Genomic DNA, 14786 nt, shown 5'->3' on the forward strand with positions numbered 1-14786 from the left:
AAGATCAGGAGCGGAGCTGGAACCTGGCCACCCAGGAGCGTGGAGGACAAAACCTCACTTTCCGGCGCAGAACCGCATGTTCGTTTGAGCCGACCGCATTTAACCTGATGGGCTAGCCGACGATCGCTGAGGCAGACATCTCGTCCATAGTGACGATTCAACAATAACAATAACAACCAGGAGAGAAGCGCGACAAGCTGTGCCAGGATTAGTGTATTATTAAGTAGAATTTAATTTTTATTATTTTTTTTGTAAAGTATATTCGATCGTACCTAGACTCATCTTCTTTTCCTGTAGAGCATTGATAAGATTTTGGCAACATGCATCAAAACTCCATAATTTAATTCGCATTTAACCTGATCACCCAAAACATCCAGCGTTCTCGTCTACAGGCCTGCGGACTTCGAGGAATGGTTGCGTGAGTAAATATTGTGACTTGATCATGTAACAGTGCCTCTATAGGAAAACGTATGAATAGTCAGTCCATATCCAAATGATTGGGTAGACGTTCTACCTTAACTCCTACTTTACATACATACATATAATTCTTTATCTACACCTTTTTACATTACATTCCAATTTGTCAATTAAGCTATATTAAACTCATTTTGTAGGATTAGGACCAATTAGGAGTAAGGGTTTAGGTTAATCATGAGTCTGAAGAAGATGCAATTATGTTTTTGTATTGAAGTTTGATTTTAAAATGAAGTAAATTTATAATTTTTATGGGCACCTGAGCTGATCGATTTCAATGTAGATGGGTAAGGGCAGCAGCAATTCGATGTGGATTCTTTACAGGTTGGGCGGGCAAAGCAGAAGAACCTCACCACCTTAGTTCTTCCAACAGCAAGGTTTCCTGTCTCGACTTCGTATCCTTCCAGATGACTGTAGCCCCTTTCCTAACTCTGTCTACAAATTTTTATTGTGTGGCGGTGATGCTGATTAGGAAGTAACCGACCCCCTTGCCTCTTCCCTGAGCTAGGCCGTTCCCGTAGGCAGAGTACTGTTGATACTCTAATCGATATCGGCAGCGGAAAAAACATACACGTGCAGGAAAGTAATTCGGACCGGATCAGCCTATTACTTTTAAAGATGCTGGAGTATAAAAGACAATCGGAGGCAAAGTTAACAGAAGAAACGTATCAACTTCTAATGCAGATGAACCCAGCTGATGTACCGGAAGCCGGGTTGGTTGCAGGTACAGATTCACTAACGAGCAGTCAAATAGCGGAACGGCAAGCTATACCCAAGAATCTTCCAACGTCCAACAGCACGTTCGAAAACAGGAGCCAGGTATACTAACGCGGCTACGTCTGCAAAAGTCGCTTAAAGAAAAGGCTCACGAACTGATGAGAGATAAACTCCTACTTTGAAACCTAGTTCCAGATGTCATCAGTACTTTGAAGATATTCTTCGGCAAATTAGAGCATGGTGGTAGAGAGAATGGTGGAAAAGGTGCGAAGACTGGCACCACCCAATGACAGATTGTGTTAAAAAAGTACGCGCTAGCAGTTCGCAACATCTTTGCGATTATGGAGGCATGCGATCTAAAGGCGCATCTTAAACATCCAATGATGGTCAAGGATCGTAGATAAGCCACCCAACACAAGCTAAACTGGGCAATGCAACCCCGCAACGATAGGAAAGCAGCAGTTAAATCATTCAGTGATTGACTGTACAAGATCGCAGAGGTAGCATCGTCAGTGGTGGAAACATGGTTTTACAAATCGACTATCACGAGGACAAGCACAATTGAACGCGAGCCAGACGGAAGCAGCTCAGCAGCAAGTCCAAATTGGATGCGTAGATTGCGGTGGGTTTAGTCACCGCCTATCACAATGACAAGTATTCTTATAGCAGAGCGGGTAAAGCCTGTTTCTGCTGCCTTAAAGTACATCGCAAAAGATGCCGAACCGGCAACTCTGGAGTTAACGGCTGTACAAGAAGGCATCATAAGCTACTTCACACGGAACAGGACAGACCACGGAAGTCAATTCTTTCGCGCCATTCAAGTTAAGCTACGCTATGGCATCAGCTTGATCGAAATGCATTCCTAGACGAAAGATCATCCACGACCTTTTAGACGCATCTGTATTCCAAAGACAAGGCCAAACTGCGCCAATGTGTTTACAGTGGACCGCAGAGGCAACTCGATTTGAGAGTGAATCCGTGAAAGCATCACTCCAAATCTCGGAAATCAATTCCGATAGAGTTTATTGCCTGAACAACGTCCAGACCGTACGAGAATGAGAAGCTCCAGAGACCATTTATCTGCCCAGGCGTCGATTATTTTGGCCCGCTATTGGTGAACGTTGGCAGGCGCAAAGAGAAAAGAAGAGAAGCTCTGTTCACCTGCCTCACGTTCGCGCGGTGCATTTTGACATCGCCTATAGTCTGGATACTAGCTCATGTGTCATGTGCCAATCAATCATGTGCCAATCAAAGGGTGGCCTTCGAGGGACACCCAAGAAAATATTCTCAGACAATGGTACAAATTTCAGAGCCACGGAAAAAGACGTACGTGAAGAGCTGAAAAAGATCTAGCACAATAAGAGCATTGACGGCAAAACCCACCAGGAACGCCACACATGGGTGGGGAATGAGAGGGAGTCGTCCGGACAACAAAAATAATTTTAATGAACTTTTGCCCAAATTACTCTTTAACGACGCGGGCCTGAGAAACGCATTGATGGAGGCACAATTTATCATCAACTAGCGACCGCTCACATTTGTGAGTCTGGACACTGAGGATGACGCCGCCCTGACCCCGAACCACCTGATGTTGAGATCAGCGAATGGATAAATTCCACTGCCAAAAGTGGGAATGAATCTACAGCGTAGATGGAATGAGACTCAGATTGATTATAAAGTATGCGCCCGTATTAACCAGGCGCACCAAAAGGTTTGAGAAGGTATCTCCAATAACCATTGGAAGAATCGTAGTTATCGTGGATGAGCTCCTCCCCAGGAACCAGTGGTTAAAAGGACGAGTGACAAGTTCGTTGCGTGACTATTAAGACCCAGCACGACATTTTGGAAAGACCATCAACGAAGGTAGCGGTTTTGGGCGTCGGCTTGGAGGATGGTAAGTGACCACGAACCGGGATCAATTACGGAGGAGGAAATGTTGCCGCCGTAATATATTTATGCGCAGATTTAAATTATTAGAATAACTGTGGCAAAATGTTAGAATAAGTAAACCTATATATATAAACGTATATATAAGCTTAGTAACGGCCGAGAAGAAGGCAAGGCGTCGACCATCACCAGAGACAAAAGAAGAAGACGGTGAAGCTAACGAGTGACAAAAAAACACGAAGTTTTAAAGTTCTCGCATATTGACATCATTAATAAAGACTATAAAAATAGGTAAATTGGTGTCCGCCAACGTCCCGGCATAACAGGTCGTTTCCTTTTCTTCTATGTCTTTGCCACTTCTGCAAAAATCATTATATGGGTCTTGGATATTTGTATACCTAGATGAGGGATATTGTAGCTCCACTCTCCGCAAGGTGGAGTAGATCTACATGGAAATTGATCTACATAATAGTCAGAGTCATACTTAAGATTCCTCAGCACACTAACCTCCGCATCGGAGTGCATTCTTTTTCATATCGACACGTCTCAGAGCCGTTGCCAAGTAGCTCTCTACCGGGGTGTACCCCTCCAGAATATCCTCCTCTTCATCCGACTCTCCTTCAGGACCTTCTCCTTCATGCTCCGTATTTTATACCGGGTCCGGCTCCGGCGACCTTCCAGTCCGCCGTGGAAAGGATTTAGTCAATGGATCTAGTGAAATATGTTTGGTTTTATTTTGTATTGAAATATGTTTGGTTTTATTTTGTATTAAAATATGTTTGGAGTTTATTTGATTGGAATATGTTTGGAGTTTATTTGATTGGAGCAGCAATGATGCCGCTTCAACGATCGAAGTGTCTCTGTTCTTTTACAATATTCTTTAAGTCTAAGGCTCTAGGCTAAGTCTCGTAGCTGCGCTGCTCGCAGGCGGCGGCAGAGAGACGGCTATGTACCTATATACTTATGTATAAAGGAATTTACTTATATATATTGCTGTGCGCTCTCAAGTGGAGGCTTTCGGTACAGTGGGTATTCAATATATGTGCATACTACAACTCCCTCCTTTTGAAAAATAACGTAATGTAATAAAGCTATTTTTATAATAAAAATTTCTAGTTAATACATCTTTTTTTTTTATTTTTTTTTTGTATTATGTTATTAGAATCAAAGAAAATGAAATTATTAAAAGAATATGTTTATTTATTTATCTATATATGTGTGTCTTTGTATGGTCATACTAAGTGCAATTTATGAAATAAAGATTTTTAATCTATCCTTATGAACTGTTTGTTTCGTATGTTTATTATTTGTTATTTCTATGTTATCTATATCTCCTATTTCCGTTATCATATACGGACCTGTATATTTAGGATCTAACTTATGACCTGTCTCGTTTTTTAATAAAACTTGGTCCCCTACTGATATATCTATATCCCGTACTTTATGATCGTATTGTAGTTTATTTCTATTCTTATTTGCTTCTAACATAACTCTAGCTCTTTTATAGGCTACTTTTAATCTATACTTACTCTCCTTAGCATAGTCACCTATATTATATAGTGCTTCTACACTATCTATGCTATTAAAATGTTTCGTTAAATTACATGTTTTACCGAATACTAGCTCATATGGACAATAAATATGTGCCATGGAAGGGGTCGTGTTGAAACAAAAGACAAAATATTGAAGCCTTACGTCCCAATCAGTTTTATCAACCGATATGTAAGATCGTATGTACTCATTGAAAGTTCTATGACTTCTTTCTACTGTTCCAACTGTGTGGTGGTGTGCTGTGGATGTAATTTTTTCAATATTTATATATTTGCACAAATCGTCTATAATTGAATTCTTATATTCTGTTCCCATGTCCGTAATGAACGTCTTCATTGGACCATACTTCAGGATAAAAGATTCAAATATTGCTTTAGCAACAGTATGAGCATTTTCATTTGAAATAGGTATGGCAACTAAATACTTGGTTAAATTACATATTAAAGTGACTGCATACTCATTGCCATTTTCTGATTTTGGCAGGTGACCAATAGTGTCCACTATCACTCTGTCGAAAGCATTTATTGGTGTGTCTGTAATTGCTAAAGGGGTCTTTGTGTGTTTAGTTATTTTGGCTTTCTGGCAATTTTGACATTTTCTTACGTACTCTTTAGACATGCTTTTCCAGTAATAGTGTCTTTTTACTTTGGCCAAAGTTTTTGATATGCCAGTATGACCTACTTGAATTGGATCATCATCATTGTTTATGATGTCGTATACGTTGGGCTCGAGTTCGAGCCTCATACGTGTCAGTTTAGAACTGGGAGTGATCATTGAGAAGAGGTATATTAAAGGTCTATGGTCTGTTTTTATTATGAAATGTTTTCCATATATATACGGTCTGAAATGTAATATCGCACAATGAATTGCAGCTAAATCCTGCTCAGTAGTACATTTGTTACTTTCACCTTTTGTAAATGCTCTTGATGCGTATGCAATGGGAAGGTGGAGACCATTATGGTCTTGACTTAAAACCGCTCCACATGCTTGCTTCCATCTGTTATTATGCAGAATTCTTTAGTGAAATCTGGATATTGTAGCAGGGTAGGTTCCATATATTTTGTGTTTAAGTATTGAAATGCATTTTCACACTCATCCGTCCATTTAAAAGGAACATTATTTTTACATAATCTTGTTATGTGCCGTGAATAGTCGGCGAAATTTTCTATAAAACGAAACGAAAAATAGTTACAGAATGCTTCAAAACGTCTAGCATTGTCCGCGTCGTGCGGGACTGGGTAGTTCATAATGACATCGTATTTCTTGTCATCTGGAAGTATTCCTTTTTCAGTGCACTTATGGCCTAGAAAAGTCACTCCACGCATAAAAAATGAACATTTTTCTGGATGTAACTTTAGGTTGTATTTCCTACATTTCTCAAAAACATCTGTTAAGTTCTTAAGCATATGTTTTTCGGAACAACCAATTACTACTAAGTCATCCATATAAAGGAATGCTTGAGAAGGTTCTAAACCAGAGAACGCAATACTCATCATTCTCTGAAACGAATTAGGAGCTATTTTTAATCCGAAGGGTAATCGCGTGAAGCGATATGAGCCGTTGCTCGTTGTAAAAGAAGTTATATCTCTTGAACCTTTTTCTAGTTCAATTTGATGGAATCCTGACATTAAGTCAAGACATGAAAAGTATTTTGCTCGACCTAGTTGAACTAAAATATCATCAATTCTAGGTAATGGAAATTTATCAGATAGTAATTTTTTATTAATCTGGCGGTAATCAATTACTAATCGCCATTTCTTTACATTTGACCCGGGGGATGATTTCTTAGGAACAAGTAACAATGGGCTATTGTATTCAGATACTGATGGTTCGACAATCCCGTCAGAGATTAATTTTCCTACTTGCTTTTGTATTTCGTTCACCTGACTATGTGGGCTTCGATAGTTCTTTATATAGACTGGTTCATCATCTTTTAATCTCAGTTTCTGTTTATAAAAATTATTTGTGGTTATTGATTCGGTTTCCAATCCGAATATATCGCTGTTTTGGGTGCATAAGCTAGAAAGCTGTGACTTGAACTGTGGAGGGAAGTTTTTAAAAAGTTGTGATAGTACGGATTTTTTTCTATTGTCTGAATTTGTGTTGACTACATCGTAGTTCGAAAGTGATTCATATGTTAGGTTATCTGTACTGACTACTTGGTCGGTATTTGTTGTGTTTAATAGTCTTATGAAGGCATTATTTGATGTTGCTATGGTATTTGCAACGTAAATACCATGCTGAATTTCCTGATTTGGACTTAATACACTGCCTTCTTTTGAATTAAGTTCAATTTTCCGAATAACTTGGGATCTTGCTGGCAAAAGTATTGAGTTATTGCCAGCACTATGAGCTATTGGTACCCTAATTGGAAATTGTAAATTATTGGGTCGAATTATAAGCCAATCTTCAGATTGGTCTGTATTGGGTCTAATCTTGGCTTGAAGACCAATTGACAGTTGTATTTTTTTATGAAGTCGATGCCTATTATTCCATCGCATGGAATTGGGAAATGTGAATTTAGTATATAGTATTTAGTTATAGTAATTAGTTCTGTATCTCTATAGAAACTAAACCTTGGGATTTGGTTATTTCTTGACTTATGCCTTTTATGTCTATGATGTAATCATCTTGGATGTTTTGGAAGTTATCCGAAGTTTCTTTTAAAATAGAAAAGTCTGCACCTGTGTCTTTTAAAAGGATAAGTTCTTTTCCAGTAGCTACATTGAAAAACGAAACGAATATATTTTGGCTGAGATTAATGGTGTGAACCTCTCTGACCTCTTTTATTGTTGAGTATTTAAAGGGCTTTGGGAGTTTTCCGATGTGTTTTGGTTAGTGTTTTGGGTAATTCTGACATTGCCTTGGTTATTGCCTATTGGCCTCGGGTCGAATTTCCACCTCCTCTATAGTTTCCTCTATGTTGGCCTCGTCCTCTATTGTTATTTTGGTAATTGTTGTTATAGTTATTGTTGTTGTAGTTATTGGTGTTGCAGTTATTATGATTACCACGAAAATTACCTCTATAATTTCCACGTCCGCGATAAGTTTTACCTTATCGATTGTGCAAATTTTAGTCATCTAAGAATTTTTAGTCATCTAATTTTTAGTTCTAAGGCTTTCGTCATCTGCTCAATTTCTTGTGTATATTGGTTGGCAGTTTTATTGCGCTGCTGTAGATTCATCAGCTTCGCTGATAATACTTCAACAGTTTCGCCTTTGACGTTGCCTCTTAGTCTGGAAATCACTTCAGTAATTGTTGTTTTTATTGATTCTATTATTTGTAAAGCATCAATGAAACTTGTTAAATTTTCAGCCTATCCATCATAAGCTTGGATGCTGTATTAATAAAATCAATATTTCATTGTGCCATTGTGATAGACTTACTTATTTTGTTTTCTATTACACTTAAAGTATCTGAATCTGTTGAATTCAGTGTATACACACCAGATTATTCAAATCTTTATCTTCTATTTTGAGGTTTACTTCTCTCTTCTGACTCCGATTCGTTCGTTTCTGTTGATTCCGGGTCAGGTGCACTGTCAACTGTTATTGAAGTGTTTAGAACGGTTGGTACCGATATTTCCAAACTGAACTTTTGGTTATCAAATATTAAATTAGATAAAAGTTTCGATACCTGCGACCAATGATCTTGATTTAATCTTTCCCTGTAATCATGTATTAGCATTAGGGAGCACTCTACTAATATTTCAACATGCTTCCTAACCGTGTTATTTTGAATAGGTCTATTCTGAGTTAGGGATTTGTACGATCGGTCAAAATTAGTTTTAATGTTTGATAATTCCCATACAATTTGTTCCATTCCATGCCTTTAGTTTAGCCATACTTTGTAAGAAGAATATATTGAAATATTTTTATATTTCAGGTGAGTTTAGGTGTTAACATTTATGTGTAATCATTGTTGTTTGTGCTGTTTCTTTTTAATTATTATTATTATTTTTTTTAATTTCCCCGGTTTTTTTTTTTTAATTTTCTCCAGGTCATTTCCCTGGCTTATATATCTTTTTTCAGACAATTAGTATGCAGCTTGAAAGTTTTGTAAAAGAAATTGGCGCACATGATAACAACAATGATTATTAAGAGTATATGTACCCAATATAAATTTATGTTGCTAGATTCTACCTTGTTTATGACATTGGCAGAGAAATCCACTGTTTTTATGTCCAAAGTCATTTTGGTGGGTTTTATTATCGCATTACTGCGCATTTAAATTAACAAACTTCCTTACCAAGTTTTTGCATTGCTTTACGGGCAGATCGGGCTAATCGGGCAAAATATGCGTCGCAGTGCAATCAAAAAAATTATGCAACGCAGTGCATGGGTAAAAAAAATTTTATTTCCGGATTGGTTGGTTCCCCTTTCTTCCTTCCACGACAGCTGGTCGTCGCCGGTTTGGCTACGCTGACGCTCCCTCGAAGGCGCAGGTGGCGGTCGTGCCACCCACGCTTGATATCTGCTGCCATTTACTTGGGCTGGTCTTCGACTTCATGCATGCGCAATTGCATGCCGCAGAGTTGAGAGGTCCGGGGCAGTCGGTCGGGCAGACTTGTGGTGGTTTCGGGGGAATATTCGGTTTCGTTATTAGTTTTTGATTTATAATTTGAGTTTGGCTTGCTGAGTGAGTTGTGCCTTGTGGTACTCTATTTTGGAGGGTTTCCCTCAAAAATTCAAGTCCATTATAAGGTTTTTGGGCCGTCGTCCATGGGGTCGCCACCGCCCCAGCAAGCAAATAGCAGCCACTTTATGCGGGCTATTCTTTTGTTAATTTAATTTCTTTTACCTCCACGTACCATCACGAACGCTCTACTCACTCAGACGTGTTTTTTTCGTATATCCTCCTTGTCCTATTGCCACATTCCTGCCGTTCCGCTGCTCTTTGTGACTCTAGTCACGGTCGCCATGAAATATGTTCTTTTTTATTTTGTATTGAAATATGTTTGGTTTTATTTTGTATTAAAATATGTTTGGAGTTTATTTGATTGGAGCAACAATGGTGCCGCTCCAACGATCGAAGTGTCTCTATTCTTTTACAATATTCTTTAAGGCTAAGTCTCGTAGCTGCGCTGCTCGCAGGCGGCGGCAGAGAGACGGTTATGTACCTATATACTTATGTATAAAGGAATGTACTTATATATTGCTATGCGTTCTCAAGTGGAGGCGCGAGGGGGTATGCATATGCTGTCCGTTCGTTACAATTATGCCGACGCTAGCACTTCTTGTGTGCGGGCTAAGCCATAGCGATCGGTTCATATTTCGGCCACTTAGGGTTTATGATCGGGACTTTGAATTATGTAAACAACAAAGTGTTACAGTGCGTACCCTTTAAGTACTTTCGGTACAGTGGCTATTCACTATATGTGCATACTACATCTCCCTCCTTTTAAAAAATAAAGTAATGTAATGAAGTTATTTTTATAATACAAATTTCTGGTTAATACATCCTTTTTTTTAATTTATTTTTTTTTGTATTATGTTATTAGAATCAAAGAAATTGAAATTATTAAAAGAATATGTTTATTTATTGATCTATGTATGTGTGTCTTTGTATGGCCATACTAAATTTATGAAATAATTATTTTTAATCTATCCTTATGTTTCTTATGTTCATTATTTGTTATTACTATGTTATATCTATCTCCTATTGCCGTTACCATATACGGACCTGTATATTTAGGATCTAACTACAGGTCATAGACCTGTCTCGTTTTTTAATAAAACTGGGTCACCTACTGATATATCTATATCCCGTACTTTATGATGGTATAGTAGTTTATTTATATTTTTATTTGCTTCTAATATAACTCTAGCTCTTTTATAGGCTACGTCTAATCTATACTTAGTCTCCTTAGCTCCCTATTAAAATGTTTCGGTAAATTACTTTTTTTACCGAATACTAGCTCATATGGACAATAAGTATGTGCCATAGAGGGGGTCGTGTTGAAACAAAAGACAAAATATTGAAGCTATACGTCCCAAACGGGTTTTATCAACCGATATGTAAGATCGTATGTACTCATTAAAAGTTCTATGACTTCTTTCTACTGTTCCAACTGTTTGGTGGTGGTGTGCTGTGGACGTTATATTTTCAATATTTAAATATTTGCACAAATCGTCCATAATTGAATTCTTGTATTCTGTTCCCATGTCCGTAACGATCGTCTTCATTGGACCGTACTTCAGGATAAAGGATTCAAATATTGCTTTAGCGACAGTATTAACATTTTTATTCGGAATAGGTATGGCAACTAAATACTTTGTTAAATTACATATTAAAGTGACTGCATACTCATTGCCATTTTCTGATTTTGGCAGTGGACCAATAGTGTCCACTATCACTCTGTCGAAAGCATTTATTGGTGTGTTCCATTTAAAAGGAACATTCTTTTTACATAATCTTGCTATGAGCCGTGAATAGTCGGCGAAATTTTTTATAAAACGTCTATAATAGTTACAAAATGCTACGAAACGTCTAGCACTGTCCGCGTCGTGCGGAACTGGGTAGTTCATAATGACATATGTTAAGTTACAACATTCAACCAACTAATAGTATATTTGTTTCATTTCTTTCTGAAAACAATATACTATTGGATCTTCAAAAGGTAAAACCAGTTTATTCGCCAGGCCCCGACGGAGTACCAGCCTGTGTGCTAAAATACTGTGCTAGGGCTCTGTGCAAACCTCTTCAAAAACTATTTAACTTATCTTTGGAATCTTCGATTTTCCCCTTTAAATGGAAGGAATCTTTCATAATTCCTCTGCACAAAAAGGGGAAAAAATCCGATGCTGCCAACTACAGAGGCATTTCAAAATTGTCAGCGATTCCAAAGTTATTCGAAAAATTAATAACTCCTCATTTGCAACACCTATGCTCATCAATAATTTCTCCATGTCAGCATGGTTTCATTAAGCGTCGCTCTACCACCACTAACTTATTGGAGTTGACATCCTTTGTTTTAGATGGCTTCCAAAAGGGACTTCAAACTGATGTTATTTACACAGACTTTAGTAAAGCATTTGATTCAGTTAATCACTCACTCTTGTTGAGTAAACTAAATCTTTTGGGATTCTCAACCGACCTCATTACGTGGATCTCCAGCTATTTAAATGGAAGAACACAGAGAGTCTTATTTAAAAATCAATACTCCCGCTTAGTCCGTGCCACATCTGGTGTCCCTCAAGGAAGCCATCTTGGCCCATTACTATTCACTCTTTTTATAAATGACTTGCCCCCATCCATAACGAACGCGCTGGTACTAATGTATTCAGACGATGTTAAGCTTTGTCTGCAATATAAGTTCCCGTCTGCCCAAAACAGACTCCAGTCGGATCTTGACAATTTTCAAAAATGGTGTTTAGCTAATGACTTAGTACTTAACGGATCAAAATGCAAACTTATGTCTTTTTATCGTACTAGTCCTCACCAGGCTTCGTACAATCTCTCTGGGATTGCCTTAGAAAAATTAACTCAGGTTAATGATCTTGGTGTCCTCTTAGACATAAAACTTAAATTTTCCGACCATATTTCTTCAATGGTTAATAAGGCTAAAGGTGTTGTCGGTTTTATTAAAAGATGGGCTAAGGAATTTAACGACCCTTACATTACTAAAAGCTTATTTATATCCTTGGTCCGCCTGATACTGGAGTACGGTTCATGTGTCTGGTGACCCCAATACGGTGTTCATCAAGACCGCATAGAATCCGTACAAAAAAACTTCTTATTATTTGCTCTTAGGGGACTTAACTGGGACGCAAATCTTCACCTACCTTCGTATAATAGTAGACTCCTACTAATAAACTTACCCTCCTTAAAAAATCCTAGAACAATGCTGGGTGTCGTTTTCCTACACAACCTTATTAATGGTGATGTAGATAGCCAGCACTTACTAACACGCTTACAGTTTAACGTTCCGAATAGAAGGACCAGAAACTTTAGTCCTTTATTCTTAAGCCATTCTTAGGATTTTATGTTCGAACTACAATGGTCTGTATAATATTATTTCTCTTTCTTCCCTGTCAAATTTGAAAACCTCCATTTTAAATTACCTACAAGAACATACTAATTCTTCCTCGTTTTCTTTATAATCCTTCTATTTAAACTTATATACTATACTCATTATACTAACTCGAATTTATTCCCGCGATTCGAGCCGTACGTTATGCGGCAGACGCTCCTCGGTCGGTTGGGCGGGAGGTGGGCTGTACGTATGCAGTGGGAACCGCGCGCAAAAAAAAAAAAAAATATATATATATATTTTGGCTGAGATTAATGGTATGAAATCTGACCTCTTTTATTGTTGAGTATTTAAAGGGCTTTGGGAGTTTTCCGATGTGTTTTGGTTAGTGTTTTGGGTAATTCTGACATTGCCTTGGTTATTGCCATTGTGGCCTCGGGTCGAATTTCCACCTCCTCTATAGTTTCCTCTATGTTGGCCTCGTCCTCTATTGTTAGTTTGGTAATTTTTGTTATAGTTATTGTTGTTAATTACCTCTATAATTTCCACGTCCGCGTTTTGAGCCGCGCTGTGGATAATTCTTGTAATATAGGACGGTGTTTGACTGTTGCTTCCAGTTGCTTCAGTGCAACTATTGACAAATTTGGAATCGGCATCGTTCATAGTACTATAGGTGCCAGCTTGCATGATAAGTTTTACCTAATCGATTGTGCAATTTTTAGTCATTGCTTTGACTGCATGCTGCGTGGAATAACTTCTGGCTAGCTCTAAAGGTAAACCATCTGTTATGTATGCGCCTTCTAAGGCTTTTGTCATCTGCTCAATTTCTTGTGTATATTGGTTAGCAGTTTTATTGCGCTGCTGCAGGTATTATCGGCTTCGCTGATAATATTTTAACAGTTTCGCCTTAGACGTTGCCTCTTAGTCTGGAAATCACTTCAGTAATTGTTGTTTCATTACCGATAAGATTTCTGGCGACACCTTTTAGCTTTGTTTTCACTATGGATACCGCTAATTCTTCGTGCTCACCTTTTATTGATTCTAATATTTGTAAAGCATCAATGAAACTTGTTAAATTTCAGCCTTACCATCAAAAACTGGTATAAGCTTGGATGCTGTATTAATAAAATCAATATTTGAGTGTGGCATTGTGATAGAGTTACTTATTTTGTTTTCTATTCCACTTGAAGTATCTGAATCTGTTGAATTGTCCAGATCAGTGTATACCGCCGGAATTGTAAAATTTTTCAAATCTTTATCTTCTATTTTGAGGTTTACTTCGGAAAGCTCTTCTGATTCGTTCGTTTCTGTTGATTCCGGGACAGGTGCAGTGTCAACTGCTATTGAAGTGTTTAGAACGGTTGGTACCGATACTTCCAAACTGAACTTTTGTTTAACAAATATTAAATTAGATCGTAGTCGTATCAAAAGTTTCGATACCTGTGACCAATGATCTTGATTTAATCTTTCCCTGTGATCATGTATTAGCAATCGCGCTTAATTAAAGCACTCTACTAATATTTCAACATGCTTCCTATCCGTGTTCTTTTGGATAGGTCTATTCTGAGTTAGGGATTTGTACGATCGGTCAAAATTAGTTTTAATGTTTGATAATTCCGCATACAATTTGTTCCATTCCATGCCTTTAGTGTAGCCATACTTTGTAAGAAGAATATATTGAAATGTTTTTATATTTATTTTTTGTTATTTCATTTTTTTAGATTTTAGGTGTTAACATTTATGTGTAATCATTGTTGTTTGTCCTTTTTTTTTTTTTATTTTTTTTTATTTATTGTTCTGGTTATATTTTATCCAGGTCATTTCCCTGGCTTATATATCTTTTTTTCGGACAATTAGTTTGCAGCTTGTACATTTTGTAAAAGAAATTGGCGCACATGATAACAAAAATGATTATTAAGAGTATATGTACCCAGTGGCGGCGCGAGGGGGGGGGCGAAAGGGGCAGTCGCCCCGAGCGCCAAGACTAAGGGGCGGCAAAATTGGTGCAATTTTAGCAAAAAAAAAAAAAAAAAAATTAAAAAGCAAAACAATTGTATCAATGCAAAAAAGGGCGGCAAAAGCGTCTTTGGCCCCGAGCGCCAACGAGGAAGCCGAAAAATTTTAGCAAAAAAAAAAAAAAAAAAAAAAAAAAAATTTATCAATGCAAAAAAGGGCGGCAAAAGC

The sequence above is a fragment of the Drosophila ananassae genome, chromosome 3L, assembly GCF_017639315.1.
Source record: "Drosophila ananassae strain 14024-0371.13 chromosome 3L, ASM1763931v2, whole genome shotgun sequence".
Classification (NCBI taxonomy): domain Eukaryota; kingdom Metazoa; phylum Arthropoda; class Insecta; order Diptera; family Drosophilidae; genus Drosophila; species Drosophila ananassae.